Here is a 21,844-nt window from a genome sequence, read left to right as displayed (position 1 = left end):
AGGATGGGAGTATAAAAAAACCTGTCTCCTACAGAACAAATGGAAAAATCAGGGATGGTTTATCAATGAATGTAGAACAACAGAAGACAATGTACTTCAAGCATTTAAGAGGCATATTTTTGGAGGGAAAAAAAAAAGAGTTTCTATTTAGTCATTCATCCATTTCCCTGACATAGATAAAAAAGGCGGGGGGGGGGGGGGATTAATGAAACTTATGCCAGCTATCTGGCATTCTGGCATACTGTTCTAGCTAACAGAAACAAATTACAGAACTTCAGGTAGATGGAGGCGTACACCTAAGAAAACAGTTTTCGGGCTTTGGGCCATGAACCAGACTTAGGTGGTGTTAAGGTTGAGAAGGACTGTTTCTTTGTGTAAGCTATTTCCAAACTTCTTGTTGGTGTCTTTCGTTTTTTAAGTATTCAGTAGGGGCTGTTGTGAGGGAGATGATGCTGAATAGAGGAAAAAGTAACATGTCTAATGCGGAATGAACATATTCTGAGATGCCTGATGACATTTGAGCCTCTTCTACTTCTGTATTATTTGGGAACTGAAATAGCAAAGTTGGTTCCTTGAAGTCATGCCTTTTATGTAGATATTGCTGTGGTCAGCTGCAATTTTATCCCTTCACTGAGTAAACTGCTGTAATGTGCTTTGTTTAGGACACGGGAATCCAGTTAGAAGGTATAGCTGCGTAGAATAGCAGTACTGCCTTACTGTGGGAAAAGCCTGAGAACAAACCATCAGTGGATCCTTTACACTGATTTCTAGGGTGTTTATGGGTGTAGGTAAAGGTTTCGATAATTATGAAGGTCTTAATTGATCTGAATACCTGGGAGGTCACTCTCGCTTGATGGTGAGAACATGAAAAGGCGAGAAGACGCAGCTGGGCTGTTGGGTTAGGCACGGTGCCGTGGAGATACAGCTTCTGGGCATGGCCAACTCGGAGTATAGGCAGAATGAACTCATGCCTCCTGTGTCCATCAGATGCAGAAATGCCTAAACATGACATTGTCACATGGAATATTAAGGTATGTTTCTAGCCAGGAAGATTTAGGCTTGTTTGCTGCTCATGTGAAATGTGTTGGGTTTTTTTAAGAATCAGATGCACAGCAGCCTGTGAACTAAATAAACTTCACCTCACACTCAAAATGCCTTTCAGCTAAATCTAAGAAATAAGTGAGGCTTAAATTGTTAATGCCTCAGAAACCAATTGGGGGGTGTGTATTGGGCTCCCCTACTCATGGAGCTCATTTTCTGGAATGAATTGTCCCCAACAGAGCAATAAGGACTATTGATATTCAGGCTGATACAGCACAATGTATCTGTAGGTGTTTCTTTCATAATTTTGAAAAACTGCAGGTAATTGCCTGTCTACAAAGATGAGTATCAAGTTACAAAAACAAAACCTGTAATAGGAAGGAGCTTTCCCGTACTTATCACAGTAACAACTCAATAAGATGATAACAACTCAATAAGATAACTTCAGTAAGATGGGAACTATTCAGTTATTTTTTCTTCTAATTCTAAGCTAATTTGTAAAGATTTGATATTAGCATTATTTTGCCATATCCTTTTATCTAATATATCCTAATCTGAGAAAAACTGTGGAAAAGGGGAAAAAACAAGGACTTGCTCCTACTTATGCAGTTCTTTTCTTGTTTTTCTTCATGTATTAATTTCCAATTATTTAAAATCTCAAGAAAAGTAGAAAACAGAGTCTCATATGAATCAGGGTTCTACGCAAGTTGTTTATTTATGTTTTGCTTCTGGGAAAGCACAGAGGAGCTGTTTCATCTTCCTGTAAAATCTTTGTGTAGTAGATTTGCTCATGCAATGCGTGTATTGTATTAACTTAATTTGTATTACTGTGTATTTGTAAATAATGCTGTTGGAGCTGGATCTTATAAGCAAGTCTTAATAGTTTTCATTTCTTGCAGATCTGTTTGCAAACTATCACGTAATTGGGCTGCTTTATTGATCTCACAGAGATTACGCATCTGACACTTTGCACCAGTTAATAAACGGTTTTGTTGGCTTTCTTTAAACTGAATATTTGAGAACGCACAGTTCTGTTATGCTGTAGAATTTAAATTGCTTATGTGCTGGAATATTTACTACCCTCTTTGTTGTTTCATTTCAGAATGACCTTATTTAAAAATGTATGAGGCTATTTATAATCGACTCTGTGGCAGTGATTAAAGAGGTGTGAATAATAGCTTATTGGAAGTTGACAGCTCCTTGTTTGCTAAACTGCTGTTAGAACGTTTATGCTGCTCAGTTGTACCTCATTTTTCTGAGGGGAAGCTGCATTTTGACAAGTGCATAGAACAGGTATATGTGGCGGACATTTTTATTATTAAAAACAACATTTTATTTTTATTTCTTTAACTGCATAAAGTTAATTAATTGCTTACCTGATGTTTAAAGATCTCTTTAGTGTGTTATTAAAATAAGAGTGAAGAAATCCTTTTTTACTTGGAAGATCAGATGTTCTTCCCAAATAGAAGTAGTAGCTCCAAACGAATTTGATCAAGCAGTCATCTGCCTTTCTGATGAGATTAAGACTGGTCTCTGATGTTTTTTCTTAGATTAGGATTCTAAATATCTCGAACTCCAGGAAGGCGATCGAGTACGTTTTTCATTGCCATTCAAAAATAAGAACCAAGGAAAAAAGGACTGTGACTTATTTAGTTGCAAATCACGTTGAAGTAATTCAGGTTTTTGTAACAACATACATAGATACCAATGAGCTTGTAGATAAGATTGATAATCAGATAATACTCAGTGTTTATGCATACAGCTGATAAGCACAAATAACTTGTCAGCTTATGCTTTGCCATTTCTAGTATCTCATTTGACCTAGTAGACCTATTTTAAAGGTGAACAGTAATTAAAGCCCCCATTCAGTCTTGTGTCTTGGCTAATGGGAATAAGTAGTTCATTGTAGGTCTGTACACCCCATGGTGACAGTGTAAAACATAAGACATTTTAAATTATTTTGGAGAGGGTATGTCAGAAATTTGCGAGGACTTTCATGTGCATATTGAGTTTCTTGCAACCAAAAATCGGTAATCATTTTTCTTCACTTCAGTGTTTTCTTTTAGCAGTCACCTGAACATACTTTAAATCTTACTGCACGCATCAGAACTGTTTATTCAAAGTGTTTAATAAGTGGGGCAGAAATTCATTGTTTCATATTTTCATATTGGCTTATTACTAAGAACGTGTTACTGATATTACTGGACTGTCATGCTTAATGGTACAAATCACACTAGAATTATAGAAAGAATTTATGATTTTGCTAGATCCTTTAAAAATTCTTAACAGAATAAGCGGTTACTAATAAAAAGCTATTATACAGGGTATCTCTCCCTAAGTGTTAGCTCATAATTTCACAGGTTTTACCCCATAAGGCACTAAAATGAGAGAGTGTAGAATCAGTATTCCAAGTGCGTTGAGTTAATAGACTACTGTAGGATCTAGATATTGTTTAAATAAATATATAGTGAAATTAATTTGCATTACTTCTGTTCTTAAGAACTAGATTATGCTTTACACAGAACAGGGATGCTGTTTCATAAGTGTGTTCAAATTATATTAATATATATTCTTTCAGTTGTTCTAGTTGATAACACCACTCTTCACTCAGCCTCCTCAAAACGCCACTCTACTTTAGCTGGCCCAAAATGAATGTGATGTTTCACTCGGGAGTTGTCTGGTTTGTGGCGTTGAGTGTTTCCATTCTAGGTAGTCAGTCAAAATGCCTGAGAATTCTCCTGGAGAAAGGAATCTGAATATCCTGTGGCTTGAAGAAACGAGTATGTAGCTTTGCAAAACAGAGAGACTTTAATTAAAAAAAAAAAAGGAATAACAAAATTCTGGAACTATGTAAGTTTTTCTAACTACTTAAAATGCTTTATATTGCATTTATATTCTTTATTTGTGGCTTATTCTCATAAAAATGCCCTAAGATTGTACTTTTTCACCTAAAAAAATATTAGCTGAACATCATAGGATAGGCTTTAATATATACTTTCGTGTCTTATTTTTTTATTTCTTCAAGGCTCCTAACTTTTCTGACCTCCTCTTGTATGTTTAACCTCACTTCTGTGTTACTTGGGAATGCAGTACTGCTGTCCTTTCAGTACGCTATTTATTGATGGTCAGCAGCCACGTTACGATTTGACCAGCTCTTGAGCGGAGTTACCTTAAGTTCTTCGTCATCCTGGCCAACCCAAAAGTTTTACGTCTCCAAAGTAACCTGTCATTGTTCAAAACCCCTTGTCAGAGAGAGTTTATATCTTTTTTGTGTTAAGGAAGTTTGTTTCCTTTTACAGTTTTTAATGGCTTTAAGTTGATAGGAGTGGTAGTACGGCATTGTAATAAGTCAGAGAAGGAATCTGGACTGAAGCCAACGTGGGGAATGTTCGCATGTGTTTCTATGCACCGTGTAGTAATATTGAGCTTGGAAAAGTTTAATTACCCACTCTGTTCCCTCTTTATGGTTTGTTTTTTTTCTTTCCTTACTGAATACTTGTGTGGCCTTGAGTTTGTTAATCAACAGACCTCATAAGTGAGCCAGATGATGTATTGTTACAGTACCTTTTACAGCTGCTGGTTTCCGGAGTACAGTGATTACCTGCAGTGGCCAAAACTAGTTATTTCCTATTAGAGTACAGTGATTACTAATTGATCTAAATTTAGCTGGTAAAACAAAGTCAATTTTCACTTTTACACTGAAGAGTTTTTAAAATCATGTAGTATTTAAACTGTAAAGTGAAGCCTTGTGAGTCTGTTCTTAATTTTTTACTCTTTATCTCTCTGATTTCCTCATCCTCCAGAAAGAACCAATTTGTCATTTATATCAGCTTGCAAAAAGATGGTTGTTCTGAAGGCAAGGGTGAATTTACTGACTCATATTTTTGGGGAGGGATATTTATTTCACCTCACATGTCTCATGTTGGGCTTTAAAAAAAAAGAAAAAATTGTGGGAAGAGATTTCATAGGTGTGTCTCTCAGTTCTGACCAGTCCACAACAGATGTCTCAAGCTTCTACACAGTGTCTTTAACCACAAAGGTTCATCCTAATAGTACTCTTCCTTAACAGTCTAGGAGTCAAGAAAAGCTATTGATCTGACTTTGGATCCCAAGAGCAGTATGGATGTACTTGGTTATTACTGGTATATACCAACATATTTTCAACTATTTCATTAGACTTTTTACCAGGCAGCGCTTCATACTGGCTGTAGCACCTTTGAGTGATGTACTCTCTGCTGGAAGGAAAGTTAGGACAACTGTTAGACGCGGAATCTTTCCATACAATCCTCAGCACAGTGGAAACGGATCTTTTCCCCCTGCACTCCTGCCTTTCCCAGAAGTGCTATTTCTGTCAGGCTACCTTGCGGGGTTGTGGGGTTTTTCTTTTTAAACGTTGCTTATGTCATCCTTCCACCTTAATTTTGGCCGTTTGTCTCTCATGGGCGTATTGATTTCCTATTCAGTCACTTCTTCTCAGTAGCCTTCTGCTTACTGACTGTGCTCGTGTCGTAATCCTTACTACGCTTCCCTGCACCTCCCGTTCTCTAACGGCATCACAGCTTTCAAAAAACTCAGTTCCCCTCCAGAAGTGATCAGGGGTTGACTTAGCCTCTTCCCTAATTCTGGTCGTTTTAGGAGATCATGGTCATGTTAGTTACACTTGTAACCATAAAGATGTGTCAGGTATTTTTAGGAGACTCAGAAGATTAGATAGATCTTAAAAATGGATCTGAGTATCTTTTGGAAAAATTATCAGAGATTGGAGAACATATTTTTCATTTTAGAAGATCCAAAACTCAGGTCAGATCACACTTTAATGCTTCATTATTCAAATTCTGTGTCTCTTTGTTCTTTTTGCCTTAGGATATAAATGGTTGTAAGCCTAGAGATGTTTGATATCTGAGATATTAACAGCCAACTATCCATTATTAAGATTCACAAATGGAGTAATTGGTTAAAATGTTTTCTATTTATTAGCATTATTATTATTGCTGTTATGCGTTTCTGTAGCATGTCAGCTGATCTGATAGAGCAAGTAAGATTCTTAAAAACTAAAATTTCCTGTAGAAATACTGTATGTAAAATTAAAGGATTATGTATGCCAAAATAGCTACACGTAACACTATGCCTTTGCTGTCTTCAGTATCTCTCTGGCTTGTAATTTTAACCAGACAGCTCTTGAGAAATTTCTAAGAGATTGGCTGTGAAGCAGTCACAAACAATTCGCAAGGCATTTGAAAGTTTTTCTCCCTTTATAGAAGTTCTGTCTCTTCGTAAGAGACCAGATACAGTAAGCTTGAAAATCATTTGCCTCGTCAACAAAATAGTTTTATTTTTAAGCCAGACACTCCCATTGTGGTTTGTTAGTGCTCAGCGGCTTTTGTAGCAGCCTTTACAAAGAGAAAGTCTCTGTCTTGAAGTGATTGACAGATGTGTCTTAGTGTCCTCCTCAGTATTCATCTGAAGTCAGGCGTGTCTTTGTTACCTTCTTACCGTCTTTTCCATTCATTGACAAAAGCCTGACAAAATTAAGTTTAAGAATGCCTGTAATGCATGTAAGGTCATTTACATGAATAAATATTGGGTTGGATATTTTCTCCTTTTTTTTTTTTTTTTTGGAAACTGGTCTCTTTATTTAAGCTACCCCATAGTTGATCCTTTGGTAGATTCTTCTTTATCACTGTTCATTCACCTTACAGTGAATTTCAATGTCAAATGGAACGGATAAGCTCTTTTAAATTAAAGTCTCAAAATGTTTAAGTTCATTCTTGTGTAGACAGTGGGAATTTGGAGGTGTTGGACTAAACTGAATACAGTTATTCATCACCATTAACAAGTCTTGGAACATACATGCTGTACAGTAAATTGCTGTATCATAGTTAAAATCTCACACTTGTCTTTTATGGACTGATATTTTAAATCATCTTCATTTGCTAGACTCTTTTTTAAAGTATTTATTTGTTGGGAACCTTTTACAAGCTTTACTGTGCTCTGTGTTGATCCTGTACAAACATGAGCACATGCTTTCTTGGAAATTCAGTGTATCATGTAGCTGCATACTATAAAAAGTAATTATGAATATTTAAGAAAGGTTTTAGCATTAGCTTATTAGCTACTATCCATTCAGTTCATATTACAGTAATGTTGCACTAACTGAAGAATGTCAGAGAATGGTTTGGGTTGGCAGGGACACCTTCCACTAGCCCAGGTTAATCAAAGCCCTGTCCAAAAAGCTCTCCTTTCTCACTTCTGCTGTGTTCTGACAACACTTCATTTGTCCCTCCAAATAATAATTATAGATAATCTTCAGTCTCTCTTATATTAAAAAAAAAAAAGGCATCAACAAATCAGTGGAAGATTAGAAATATTTTGTCTGGTTTTAGGTTTGGTTTTTTTTTTTTCTTTTTTTAATCTGTGACAGGAAAATCATGTAAAGAATGATTCAGTTTGAAGTTTATAAAGACACAAATGTGAGCCTGAATGAAACAAAGCAGCTGAGGGAGCTTCTCCAGAGGCCTAGCAGAGGACAATGGACAGAATGGCTTTTTCTGAAACTCTGTCACGTTACAGAGATAATTACTGTACTTTTGTTCAGTAAGGAAAGCTATTTCACTTCTGATTGGAAAATGATTTCTTGACTGTTGCTTCTTTAAACTAGATAAATTCTTTAAATTAGATAAAATTAGATAAAAATGTTGGAAATCCTTGCCCTTGTGCCAATTATAACCCTGTCTTCCTGTACTGGGTTTGTTTGTGAATTCCACACCTCTTTTGAGGGAGACTGAGATTTTTATTTTTTTTTTCTAAATCATTGATTAATATGCAAATTTTCAGTAGTTGATAGGAGCTGCAGTTCCTGATAGGATTCAGAAGTACAGGAGTGAACTGCAATCAGTGTAATACAAGGCTTAAAGGCGAGAGTTGCCATACAGAAAGTGACTTAATGCTGGCGAAGGGAAGCAGAGAAGAGGAGGAGCCCTACCTGGTGCGTGCCGCTGGCGAGCAGGTGGGCAATGGCCTTCTGGGCCAGCTCCGTTTGTTCTTCAGTTCACTCATATAGTGCTTACTTAGGCTCAAAGAATTGGACTTACCAGATTTCCAGCTTATAGTCATTGACAAATCATCAAAGTCTATGTGAAAGTGTGTTTTGCGCTATCTATAGATGCAAATAGCTGTTAGGAGGGGGAAAGGGTATGCTTGATTTGGCTGCAAGAAGTGGTGATGAGGAGTCCAGGTAGGACTAAAGCCTTGGTAGTATTTAAGCAGAACTGTGTGCTCTTCTGTGGCACGATTTTTTCAGTATCTATGTGTTGAATCAAGTGGTTAAAAAAAATGCTTTACGAGGAATCATGTATATACTCAATATTTTCACTACTGAAATTGCTTTAAGATTGCAAGATCCTTTTTTCCTTAATAATAGCATTTTCTGCTACATAAGTAATTCAGACAGATAATATGTCATCGTGTTACGTCTGCTCTGAAGTTTCTGTCTTTGCAAGATATTTTCTTATTCATTAAGACTATTTTGGAGAGATAGAGTATCATTCTTCAAGGCCAACCGTGCTGTTTTCTCAGGTTGTTATTCCACTACTAAGGAAAATAGTCTGCAGTAGTTTTCTAGTACATCTATCAGTTTGCTAGTTCGTCTAAACAGCTCTACTGAGAAGTGAATGAGATTATTTTTATTTTTTTTCGTTTAAGCTAGTGCCTAAATGTAGTGTTCTTTTGTGTTAGAGTACATTTGTGGGTCTGTATTCCAACAGGAGGTCTTGGATATTCTCCTCTTCAGCACTTTCTCAATGCTTGTTTGAATCTTCCTCTCTCTCTGCTGGGGAGCTGCTGTAGTGTCGCAGAGTCAGCACGGCTCTGCAATCCTGGAAGCTCGTGGCGTTCTCTTCTCATGCCTTCTTTGTGAACCTGACTTCTTCTGAAGCATGTGCTATGTCTGTGAAATGTTGTAATGGCTAGATGAAGGTTATTCTTCAACATGGGGGCTGGAGAGCTGGTTTGTCCAGTTCTCGGTCCAAAAATCTGGGTAAAATTGCCTTCACGGGGAGATTCGGTAGCTATCTGTGAATAATTTGTTGTATAGGGATGGAACACTGAAAATCCAGAGTACAGTTTTAAAGAAGTTTAACAACCCTGCCTTTGGAAGCATCTATCGTAAGTTACTTGATCTTCAGAGAAAAATAAGGTGTTGCTAAAGTGTGCTGTGGACTACATTCACGGCCTTTTGAAGCAAAGAGGTTAGCATGGCCAAACGTGTTTATTTCCGTAATATAGTGTCAGAAATACCCATTAGGTATCCAAGTAGATACAAGTTTTATTTAAATGTGTAGAAATTCACTAACATATAACTTGCCATTGTTGTTTTAGCAATGTATATCATCTTATGGAATGCATCTTTTGAAAATTAAACTTTTCCTTAAGCTTTGTACTTCCATTTAAACAGGGTAAGACCTTTCATAATCTCATGTATCCACTTGTTAAATAGAACACCAGGGAATGTCTACCCTTGAAATCCAGTAAAACACTCTAAATCCATTGCATATTTTTTGACTGTCTCTTTATTCATGCTCCTACACTGCAGTAGATTTCTGGGAATGATGGCTCTTCATTATCTTGCAAAATGAAGAAGCCACACTTAGAATGTAGGTGGTGCTTTATTTCCCACTTCACACAAATAAATTATATAAATGGTCAGTGATTTAATATTTTAAAAGAATTGAAAATCAGTAATGTGAAAAATCTGTAATGTAAAAATGCGTATTGTAAAAATATAGCAGCTAATTAAAAATTGGAGAGACTTGTCGTACCACTCCCAGACAGTAATTTTCTACTGCCGATGTTTTGGTTGATTAGCTGTGAATATAAATGCAAAAAATTATGTGCATGTCATATATGAATATGCGTAATAAACTCATGTTATTCAAGATGCAAAGCTACATGAAGCAAACCAGATCATCCAAATTACATAATAAAACTGTGTTAATCTACATTTTGGTATTCTAACATCTCTTTGTAAACTTTATTTTCAGGAAGAAGTGAATTAGTAATGTTTGATACAATGATCTGTTGTGATAAGAACATGTAATCTCTACAAAGTAGTTACCCTGAATCCAAAAGTCAGGCCCCACATGTTGAAAACTGAAACCCAGAACACCATTAAAAATGCGCTTCTGTAACTATGTGAAATCAGAATAAAGCCATAATGTAGCTTGTCAACTTATAAGACAAATTTAAAAAAAAAAAAATCCCTTCTCCTGTGTCAGAAGCAGGGGACAGCCAGGGGAGTTACGTGAATACTGGAGTGTTAAACCTATAGTTAGGCTAAATAGCTGAGCATTATGCTTTTGGCAAACCAGCTCTCTTTCAAGAGGTCTATTTAAGAAATTACTTAGATGTTAAGAAAAAAAGTTGTGAAATATGAAATGAAAATAAAATCACACTTTCTAAATAAATTTATTTTGCTGATTTATTTATAATGCTTTGAACTTAATGATGGTGATAATGGGGTTGAGTGTTTATGGGTAAGAATCAGGGGCAGGGCTAACAAGGCGGATATCGTAGTAGGAGTCTGTTATAGACCGCCCAATCAGGATGAGGAGGCAGATGAAATATTCTATAAACGGCTGGGAGAAGTCTCAAGATCGCGAGCTCTTGTCCTCGTGGGGGACTTCAATTTGCCGGACATCTGCTGGGAATACAATACAGCAGGGAGGGAACAGTCTAGAAGGTTCCTGGAATGTGCTGGGGATAACTTCCTGACACAGCTAGTGAGAGAGCCAACTAGGGAAGGTGCCCTGCTGGATCTGTTGTTTGTAAATAGGGAAGGTCTTGTGGGGGATGTGAAGGTTGGAGGCTGTCTTGGGAACAGTGACCATGAAATGATAGAGTTTTCAATTCTGCGAGAAGCAAGGAGAGGGGTCAGCAGAACTGCTACCTTGGACTTCCGGAGGGCGGACTTTGGGCTTTTCAGGAGCCTGGTTGACAAAGTCCCCTGGGAGGCAGTCCTCCAGGGCAAAGGAGCCCAGGAAGCCTGGATGATTTTCAAGAAGGAAGTCTTAAAGGCGCAGGAGCAGGCTGTCCCCATGTGCCAGAAGACAAGCCGTCGGGGAAAAAGGCCGGCCTGGCTAAACAGGGAGCTAGTGTTGCAACTTAGGGAAAAAAAGAGGATCTATGGCCTCTGGAAGGAAGGGCAGGCCACTCAAGACGACTACAAAGAGGTAGTTAAGCTATGTAGGGAAAAAATCAGGAGGGCCAAAGCCCAGCTAGAGCTAAACCTCGCTTCTGTTGTCAAGGACAACAAAAAAAGCTTCTATAAATATATTAGCAATAGGAAGAGGACTAAGGATTATCTCTGTCCTCTAGTAGATGGGGCTGGCAACATAGTGACCAAGGATGAGGAAAAGGCTGAGGTACTTAATGAAGTCTTTGCCTCAGTCTTCAGCAGTAGGACCAGTTGTTCCCTGAGTACCCAGCTCCCTGAGCTAGAAGACAGGGATGGAGAGCAGAATGAAGCCCCTGTAATCCAAAGGGAAATGGTGAGGGACCTGCTTCAGCACCTGGAGGTGCACAAATCTATGGAGCCGGATGGGATCCACCCAAGGGTATTGAAAGAGCTGGCGGAAGTGCTCGCCAGGCCACTTGGTATCATTTATGAGCAGTCCTGGACAACCGGGGAGGTCCCAGCTGACTGGAGGTTAGCAAATGTGACACCCATCCACAAGAAGGGCCGGAAGGAGGATCCGGGGAACTACAGGCCAGTCAGTCTGACCTCGGTGCCTGGGAAGGTCATGGAACAGATCCTCCTCAGTGCCATTACACGGCACATGCAGGAGAACAGGGTGATCAGGCCCAGTCAGCATGGGTTTGTGAAGGGCAGGTCATGCCTATCAAACCTAATATCCTTCTATGATAAGGTGACCCACTTGGTGGATGAGGGAAAAGCTGTGGATGTTATCTACTTGGATTTTTGCAAAGCTTTTGACACTGTTTCCCACAGCATTCTCCTGGAGAAACTGGCTGCTCATGGCCTGGACAGGTGTACTCTTCGCTGGGTAAAAAACTGGCTGGATGGCCGTGCCCAGAGAGTGGTGGTAAATGGAGTTAAATCCAGTTGGTGTCCAGTCACAAGTGGTGTCCCCCAGGGTTCGGTGCTGGGGCCGGTTCTCTTTAATATCTTTATCAATGATCTGGATGAAGGGATTGAATGCACCCTCAGTAAGTTCGCAGATGACACTAAACTGGGCGGGCGTGTTGATCTGTTTGAGGGTAGGTTGGCTCTGCAGAGGGATCTGGACAGGCTGGACCGATGGGCTGAGACCAATGGTATGAGGTTCAACAAGGCCAAGTGCCGGGTCCTGCACTTGGGTCACAACAACCCCATGCAGCGCTACAGGATTGGGTCAGAGTGGCTTGAAAGCAGCTCGACAGAAAAGGACTTGGGAGTGTTGGTTGACAGCCGGCTGAATATGAGCCAGCAGTGTGCCCAGGTGGCCAAGAAGGCCAACAGCATCCTAGCCTGTATCAGGAATAGTGTGGTGAGCCGGACTAGGGAAGTGATCATCCCCCTGTACTCGGCACTGGTGAGGCCCCACCTCGAGTACTGCGTTCAGTTTTGGGCCTCTCACTACAAGAGGGACATTGAGGTGTTGGAGCGTGTCCAGAGAAGGGCTACAAAGCTGGTGAGGGGCCTGGAGGACAAACCTTATGAGGAACGACTGAGGGAGCTGGGGTTGTTTAGCCTGGAGAAGAGGAGGCTGAGGGGAGACCTTATCACCCTCTACAACTACCTGAAAGGAGGTTGTAAAGAGATGGGGGCTGACCTCTTCTCCCTGGTGACAAGTGATAGGACGAGGGGAAACGGTTTCAAGTTACGTCAGGGGAGGTTTAGATTAGATATTAGGAGACATTTTTTCACTGAAAGGGTTATTAAACATTGGAATAGGTTGCCCAGGGAGGTGGTGGATTCACCATCTCTGGAGGTGTTTAAAAAAAGGGTAGATGGGGCATTGAGGGACATGGTTTAGAAGTGGCTCTTGTCAGGGTAGGCTAAAGGTTGGACTCGATGATCTTAAAGGTCCCTTCCAACCTCAACAATTCTATGATTCTATGATTCTATTAATTTAGATTATAGTTATGCAACAGCTGTTCAAAGTTGCGTAATTTATTGTTCTTTTAATTTAGGAATGAGTAAAGAAAAATGTAAGGGCTTTATAAAGCATGAGACTCATTACGGTGGTATCTCTACCCTGGATACAATTTCCTAAATGCTGAAGACTTTTCTGGTGGCACCTTATGATAGTCATAAAACTTGGGGGAAAGAAAGAATTGCTGTAATTGGCTATTTTTGTATATAAAATGCGGCACTTGGGAGTATCATTCTCCTGCCTTGTATCTAAGAGGATCTCAAAACTTTATAAGCCAAACTGGTACTGCTGTATTACAGTCTTTTTATTATCTGTGAAACAAATATATACTTTATATAAATCTAGGTAATGATGTTATATAAAATCACCAGTATTATGAAATACATAATACACATTTCTGTAAACATGTCAACTGTGTCTTCCTGAACAATTAACTTGGCCTAATGATGCCTGAATAAATGGCACAGGATTCGGGCCAATTCAGGCACGAGTGGATGTTCCGTAACTGATACCCATGCAAGAGTGCCATGAGGATAGAGTTATTTCACACAGTGACTGAGCTAGCATCGTGGAGTGATTTTGGTTACAACTGATAATTTGTACTAACCTGAGTTTTTATATATAACGCTAAAACACGGCAGTTTTTGAGTATGGATTAAGGTAATTATCAAACTGTAATTCAGATTAAGTCTTTAATGAGGGTAAATCTAAACAACTGTATTACAGTTATATTCAATTTATGCTACAGTTATGAACAGAAGTAGGATATTGCGCTTTTTAAGCAAGTTGGTCAGTATGAGGGAACTTGTATGTAATTTTGAAGCCTCCTACTATGGTGTGTGTCTGTATTTTATGCCTATATGTCTCTTACAATGAGTATCTCCATCTTGCTGCAATCAAATAAACTCCTGTAACTGACCACATTCTCCTAAATGATTGGTAGTCATTGGTACCTAGTACCAATACCCATTGGTACCTAGTAGCAATTAATGATGAGACAATTATCTGTGGCTCATCTTAAACTTGGTGACGTTTATCTGTGTGCAAGAATTAATTTTCACTGTAGTAATAAATCATCTATTTTTAAAAATCTGTGCCCGAGAATGTAATTCATGATCTTGCCTTTCAAATATGTCTCTCAGCTAACTTTTTTTATATGTGAGAAGTTTTATAAAGGAAAAAATTGTCAAGTATACGGAGTACAATGTGTTAGAAACAATGTGGTTATCTTATAAATAGAGCACTTTGGACATACAACAGAGTGCTACGGTCACCAATGTACCCGGTGTACAGATAATTTTTAAAGAGTAAGACTATGTAACCCATGGAAATATACTTCTTCCTCTCAGCTTCACCTCAGTTTAGTTTACTGTTTCCAGTTGTTCAGTAATTGGAGGTACTAAAAGATGAAGGCTTCATGATATTTATACATCTCGTGCTTAATTTTAATGATCAGCACGCTCAGTTATCTCAGAGCCACTAAACCATTGTGGCCGTCAGACGGCACTTGGCTGTGAGCAACACCAGTCGGATGTGCAGATTGGTTTCTCCAGTCTTCTGAGTAAAATGATCGACTATAAAACTAATATTGGTGACAGAAATGCAAACTTACCTGGGATGAAATAGGACACGAGGGAAAGGTTCCTACTTTTCGCTTCTGTAATTTGGAGCAGAGAATGACGAGATCATTGCTGCCTACCCAGAATTGGTCCCCACAGCATAGTCTTTGAAAATTCAGATTTTTTTAAAAATCATAAACATCAGGATTTTATCTATTTGATATCTATGTCAGTATAATTTTATGGGAAAATTATGTGTTCTTTAGAAAGAGAAAAATGGGCAGAGAGCAGGAGATTTAGTCAAAAGTTCTTGCCCGTGCGTTATATGGCTATCCCCACCTTCTATTTTGTATTTATTTTGTTCACATGCATTCACAAAAATAAATACTTGCAAAAACTTCCATGTTGCATAGGAGAGGTTTTGTCACCTATAATGAGTGAACGCTCTTCTGCGTTTTTTGAGGCTACCTGAGGGACAGCATATCAAATGGGAGAGCTGCGAGAGAGAAAAATGACCAAGGTATGGCTTCCCCCCGATGAATGTTTAAAGCTGCAATGAAATTATTGGAATATTTTTTTTCTATTACATTAATAAAAAAAAAAAAGCACTGGGAGGGGATATGTTCACTACTCTCAGTTTTTTTTAAATACTTCCTTAAAGTATTAAACTTACTTTAAGGTTTTGTAAAACTTCCTGACAGAAGCAGTTGACATGGAATTACACAGACGGAGTTAAGTTCTCATTTGTAGAAAGCTCTGCAACCTTGGCTTGTGTAATGGTGATTACAGGCAACAGCTACAGTTACTTTTCTCATATACCTTCGGCTGTCTTGTTTCTGAATGTTGATTTTTTTCTTATGGGGCCATTTTTAGTATTTCCAAACCTTTAAATACCTTGTAATAATACCATTTTTCAAATTATGCTGCCACTGAGAATTTTCGTATTTGCATGTAGAATTGACATCAATCCAGAGACTAGAAGGAGAGAATATTCGGACAGTAGTTAGCTTTTTCATTAGAAAAACGACCATCATTTGCAAATCCAATAGAGAAATTGCCATTGCAAGCCCCTCTGTCTCACTGAGAGACTGAAAGCCTTCGTTTTGCAAAGCTATAAAGCTTCCATTTTTAGCACAGAAGAGCTGCAGAGTAATGAAAACTACGTTTCTTAAGTTGCTTTTCTGAAGTAGCCCTAATAAGAGAAATATTTCAAAATCAGATTATTTTTATATGATAGTAAAGGTATACATATATAGATATACATTTCCAAATCTAATTTTAGGATATCAAACCTGAAAATATATATGTAGGTATGTGTATGTATGTCTAAATAAATAAACATACATTTTCCTGTTATTTTAAAGTTATTAATGGACTAAGACTAAATAATTGAAATCCTTGTCTGTGTACTCTTTACTTCTCATCTCTGGGCTCATGTCAATTCTACATGCAAATAAATTCTCATTTGAGCACTGGAGTTGATTTTAAAGTTGTTTCCCACCCTTGCAAGTTCTATAAATTTTTAACATGTAACACGAAGGCACCATGACAGCATCTGGAAAGCCATTCAAAGTGGGAGCGTCTAGTGTTTCTAGGAAAGGCTTATATAGTGTCCCAGGGTATGGGGATACTGTATAGCAGCACATCCCTGCTGTGATGGTATTGCTCAGGTGATGGACAGTTAAAACTATAAGGTATGTGGGCTACCTTAAGAGCTCCCAATTGGTGATGCAACAGTCATCTATACTAAGGCCTCTTGTTGAGAGGTTTGCCTGTGTAGTTTTGGTGATCCTGTCTAATGAGTGTGAAGCCACTGTCCCCAGTTAAGCTTGTCATCTGCAGTCTCAGGAGTTACCTAAATACCTATGGTTGCTCTGGTCAGGTCTTGCTAGGTGGTACTTGGTAATGTTCAGAGTTGTTGCCAGTCTGCACTGCACATGGGAACAACCATGCCTGTGGTCTTAAGATATTTCAAGCGCATGGACGAAAAGGTTTTCATTCAAGAAGCAAGCCAAAGGGAGGAGATGGTGGTGGTCTCTCTTGTACTGGACTCTGTGTACTGCATTTGGCGACTTGTTACCAGTCCTAGAGCTCCATTGCCATTCACTCACCTATAACCCCGTGCTGCAGTACTGAGTGATTTTGGGTACTCTGCCGTCCATGTCTTCTGCGCCATCGTTCTTCTGTCTCCCAAAGGTCCTTTTCAAGCTTTCGTGTGTTGCTATTGCAGCTTCTCTGTCAGGATGTTGGTTAGTAGTATAGATCCAGACTCTTTTTGGCGAGTATGGGATTCAGTCCATAGAACTTATCAAACAGCCTCATCCACTTTCATCTCTAACAGACGATGGTAACCGCTTCTGGCCAGCATCTGGCACCACAACCTCTTGGCTGTCTGGAAAGACCACATGTAGCTTTCCTTTCAATTGCTGGTATGTCCTGCACTCAGGAGTCTGTCAAGGATTTGATTGATCCTGTCAAAAAGTAAATTGTGAAAGAGAGTATATGACCTGGTTGCTTGTAGGAAGGAGGAACAGGGTAGATGGCCCAAGAGTTCTCTACCTTGGCTGAGGTTTTGGTGCCAGTCACATTTAATCATTTTTATAAATGGAAAGACCAATGGAAAGTTCTATCCTTCTGACTCTGCAGGCAAGAAGTGTGTGTCCCTTCCACAGGTGTTTGGCTGAAGGTGCACGTCCTTCAGTGTCTTAAATCAAATCAGGACTGAATTTTTGAAGTGAATCTCCTGATTGTCCTCATTCCCTGTGCTTTGACTTGGGAGCATGCCTTTTCTCTATACGAAATGAGAAGGTAGGCTTGGGGAGCTCTCTTACGTGGGTGGCAGCCACTAATGAAAATTTACTCCAGAAGATCAGACTAGAGCTAGTTTTATTAAGAGACAGCTCTTGAAACACAGAGTGTGAGGATTAGGTCCTCAAGGTCAACAATTTCACCATAAATTTCTGTTTCTCTTCCACCACCCTGTCTGCCAGTGCGGGTACAAGTTCGCTGTCCTTGCCGTCAGAACCAGCGACTCTTACAAATCCTTCACAATCAGTGGGACTTGTTTTCGGATCCCTCTCCTGACTTGGTGTTGGGCTCAGCAGCCCAGAAATGATACAGGAGTAACATTTCATGTCTTAGGAGTGTAGTTTGAATAGTTTGGGAGGGATGGAGGGAATACATATATTCTTCTGCCCAGAACTCATCTTAGTTATAGGCAAAGTAGGTAGTTGGCTAAAGCAGCTGCCTGCCAGGAGCAGCCAAAGCAGCAGATTCCCCAGCTGCTCTCTGACTTTATTCACTTTCATGGCCAAAACTCCAGCGTGTCTGCCCCACTGGGAAACCTAGAGCTGCTTCAGCTTCTGGGTTTCTGAATCATATAGTACCAAACTCTCCTGTTCCAATAGAATTGTGCATATGAGACTAAATTAACCCTAAATCAAAGTAACGCTCAGATGAACAAAGGCAAGCAGCAAAAAAATTAATCACTGAGGCTGGAATATTTGCCAGGTTTGCTCCAGGTTTCACTTATGTCATCTCAGAGTGTGGTGCCAGAGCTGTACCATCACCCCAATGCTGGGGAACTGGCCCTGGCTGAGATCATCAGGCTTTGCTCCAGACTTGGCCATATCAATAGAAAAATTCCACATTGAGGGTCAGTTTGCTTTTAATGTCAAATACTGATTGATTTTAAAACCATGATTTGAAATTGACAAGCAGAAAATTTGTAGTTACACCATTGATTTTAATGTGTGTTGTGGAAGCCGAGCCAAACATTCACTCTCGCTTTTGGTACAGCATTTAGAGCACGTTTGCCTGTGCAGTCCACTTTCAAAGCATTTATTTTAAACTCAAAGTTTCTTTGAGTTGACCAGAAGACCAAATAATCCAGTACCTGTGTATTGAGATGATTTATATACCTTAGTGCATATAAAGATTCTTGAATTTTATGGGTTTTACTGTGTCAGAATATTCAGTCAAATGTGTGTCGAGCTGTATTTGTCTGGACATTAGCATTCAGTTAAGAGGTGCAGAAACCGTTTGAACAAGATTTTTATTAGTTAAACAAAATTATCAGAAATGTGCTTGGTACGTGTAAATATTTAGACTTACATTTTTACAACTATTTATGTATTTATATAAACACATGTGGGAGTTGTACGTTTGATCCCTTCAGGCAGAGGAAGGACTAAATTCAGTTCCCCTTCTCCTGTGTGAGCGCGCTCACCTGTGTATGTGTCTAAATAAGCAGTGAGTCAACTTGTTATATATAAAATATGGTTCTGTTCTCCAGCTATAGTACATATACTGTTCTTAAAAGCAGAATGACTTTTCTGAAAATTACAGGTATGTTTTTAAATTAAATTTTAAATGGATTATTTCAGAAACTAATCTCTGGCAAGGTTGTGGGGTTTTTTTCTTGCCTGATTTAATTAAGAGTAGAATAAAGTTTCCTCACGCTTTCCACATAACGAGATCTCGTTGTAGTGTATTTTTCCTGAGTTCAACAAGCTGCTTTGGGTAGTGTGTCCACTCCCTCTGTAGTGCTGCTGGCTGTCCCGATACCGCGGGAAAGTCGCCCTGCTGCCTGATGACATGATTGGGAAGCAGCGAATATTTTCACTAGGGGTTGCTTGTACTTGTTCGGGAAATAATGACGGTGTTTCCAAATAGCCAAGCAGCAGTCAGGCAGATAAAATTCTAGGTAGATAAAAGTGAAGCAATGTGTGTGGAAGGAGGAACAGGGTCCCGTGAGAACATGACTTGCATTATTAGAAAAGGGATGAAGAAGAAAACAGCAGGTTGTTCTGCGGCTATTCTAATCCATGATGGGTGTGCATCCGCAATGCCGGGTGCAGTTCCGGGTTGCCATCTCTCCCTCCTGTAAACACAGTGGTGCAGCAGAACAGAAGAAGGTCCAGAGAGGTGCAGCAAAAATGATCAGTGGAATAACTTCTGCATGAGTAACAAGCGGCCAAGGACTCTTCACGTTGGAAGGGAGGGCTGTGCAATGAAGCCTATAAAGTCATGAACAGCATAGAGGGCACAGGTGGGGAGGATTTAGGGGACACCCACTGAATCTAAGTGCAGGTTCAAAATCAACAGAAGAAACTTATTCTTCCCACAACACAGAGCTGTGAAACTGCTTGCCTCAGAATAACGTGGATGCCTACATTTTCATGAATTCAAAAAGCAACCAGACAAATTCACAGAAAATGAGGCTATTGGGTATGAAGACAACACATGTCATTTAGGAATTCCAGAAGCCAAAAAACTACTGAAAACACGTGAAGAATTTTAGGAGAGGCATCGACAGATGCCTTCCCTTTTCTTTTGTTCTTCCCTGTGTTTCTACTTCAGATGGTGATGTGGTTCTGTATATATTATTGCATGGAAAGTACTTATTAATTTCAAGTGTATGTATTAAACTGAGATGAAAAATATGAAAAGAACATAAAGGTCTAACTTTACTAAAGATACAGGGCAGCTTATCAATGGAGAGGCAGAAGTATGACATTTCATTCAGGAGTAGTAATAAAATGAATAGTATACCCTAAAAGCTAAATATAAAATACTGAATGTTAAATTATCAGGTTTCTGCCTTTGCAATATATGTTGCTTAGAATATTTTTAAGATTAGACCAAAGTAATATATAAATGCAGATTTTCAGTTGAGCTGACAGAGAGTAAATGGTTTTGAAGAGATGATTGTAGGCTGTCAGAGCAGAAATCCATGAACCAAGAATGCACTTCACAGAGCACACGAGCTGTTCCAGTTTGTGGAATCAAAGGTTTCTTTTCTAACAGGATTCATGAGTAAGCTTTCAAATTTTTATATTAAAACTTGGAAGGGCTTTTTGAAGTAGGGTTTCTAAAAGATTGGAATCCCTCACACCTGTTCTAGATCTCCAGCATTTTCAGTGTTGAGATACTGAGCCCACACAACTCAAATGTGTTGGTTACATGTGTCCAACATCTTGAAAAATTTAAGAGTATTTGCATTGACTCACCAATTCCTAAAAGTTTATTTTTTCAATGGAAGTAGGTAGGGTTTTTGATTAAGTATGGAGAGGTATAAAAGAGCCAGGTAGTAAGAATGTTGGACCAGACTCTACATAAAAGACCGTGAGCGCTGCAAGTATTGAAGAAAAGATTGTAACAGATCAGGTTCAGAGCATCCTTCCCTCTGTACACTTCCAGATCCTGGAATGATAATACATAGCAGAGATAACAGATTAGTTCTGTTGAAGCCTGTTCTCTTTTTAGTGCAGTTCTGTGCTGTTGCCACCTGATCTCAAATTACTCTGATAGATATGCCACCACATGCTTTTTTTCTTGTTGAGTAAATTCCTATGAGAATTTGACTGATAAGAGCTTCATTGGGTCATTCTTCGTGTTGGGAATGTCATCTTTCATGTCATCTAATGATTCAGAGGGCAGATCTGGAGAGGGGAGCAGTAAGCGGGTACCTGCTGCCAGCTTTTTGAGAAGCTTACCTTCTATTGCCACCCAGGTCACTTGCCTTTTTGGGGATTCTCCCATTATAGCATATGCTACGGAAACAGTGAGTCCTATAGTCTTTCATCACCGCAAGAGTAGCGTTCACCTGAAATTTCCTGGTTTCATTCATTTTAAATTAGAGAACTAAAGATTCCTTTCCTTTAAAATACTGTGTTTGAATTTGACTAGATATATGTATTGTGGTTTTGTAGCTGTATTCAACCAGCAAAATAATATATTTCCCTGTTTTAGCTATTTAATTGCTAATTCCATTCAAACATATTTCTTTTTTAATTAGAATTGTGCAGCATCATACATCTTCTCTGTATTTAGGACTGTAAAAATCCAGAAAGTAAAGCTCATTTTCTGCAATTCATTTTGCAGTCATTTACTCTTAGAGCAATGAAAGCTTCAACTACAGGTTCTCATTTACTCTTTAAGAATCAGGATACTGTAAGCAAGAAAGTGATCAACAGGAAAAGAAGTAATTATGGTTCAAAAGATATATTTTTCATGTATTGCTTTTTAATGAATATTTCATCTTTATTTCAGAAGATACATAGTAATGATATAGAAATTATTTTTATTGAA

At 38.9% G+C, this 21,844-nt stretch overlaps 1 protein-coding gene across 5 annotated transcripts in view; it reads left to right on the top strand.

Moving 5' to 3' along the window:
• The window catches only part of ZEB1 (zinc finger E-box binding homeobox 1), a 124,915-nt gene that overhangs the window by 73,308 nt on the left and 29,763 nt on the right, over positions 1 to 21,844 (top strand). The gene's annotated exons all lie outside the window — the stretch shown is intronic.

This window comes from Larus michahellis, chromosome 2 (genome assembly GCF_964199755.1).
Source record: "Larus michahellis chromosome 2, bLarMic1.1, whole genome shotgun sequence".
In the NCBI taxonomy this organism is placed as follows: domain Eukaryota; kingdom Metazoa; phylum Chordata; class Aves; order Charadriiformes; family Laridae; genus Larus; species Larus michahellis.
Note: the sequence above shows the minus strand (reverse complement) of the source record. Positions and strands in the feature narration are given on the sequence as shown.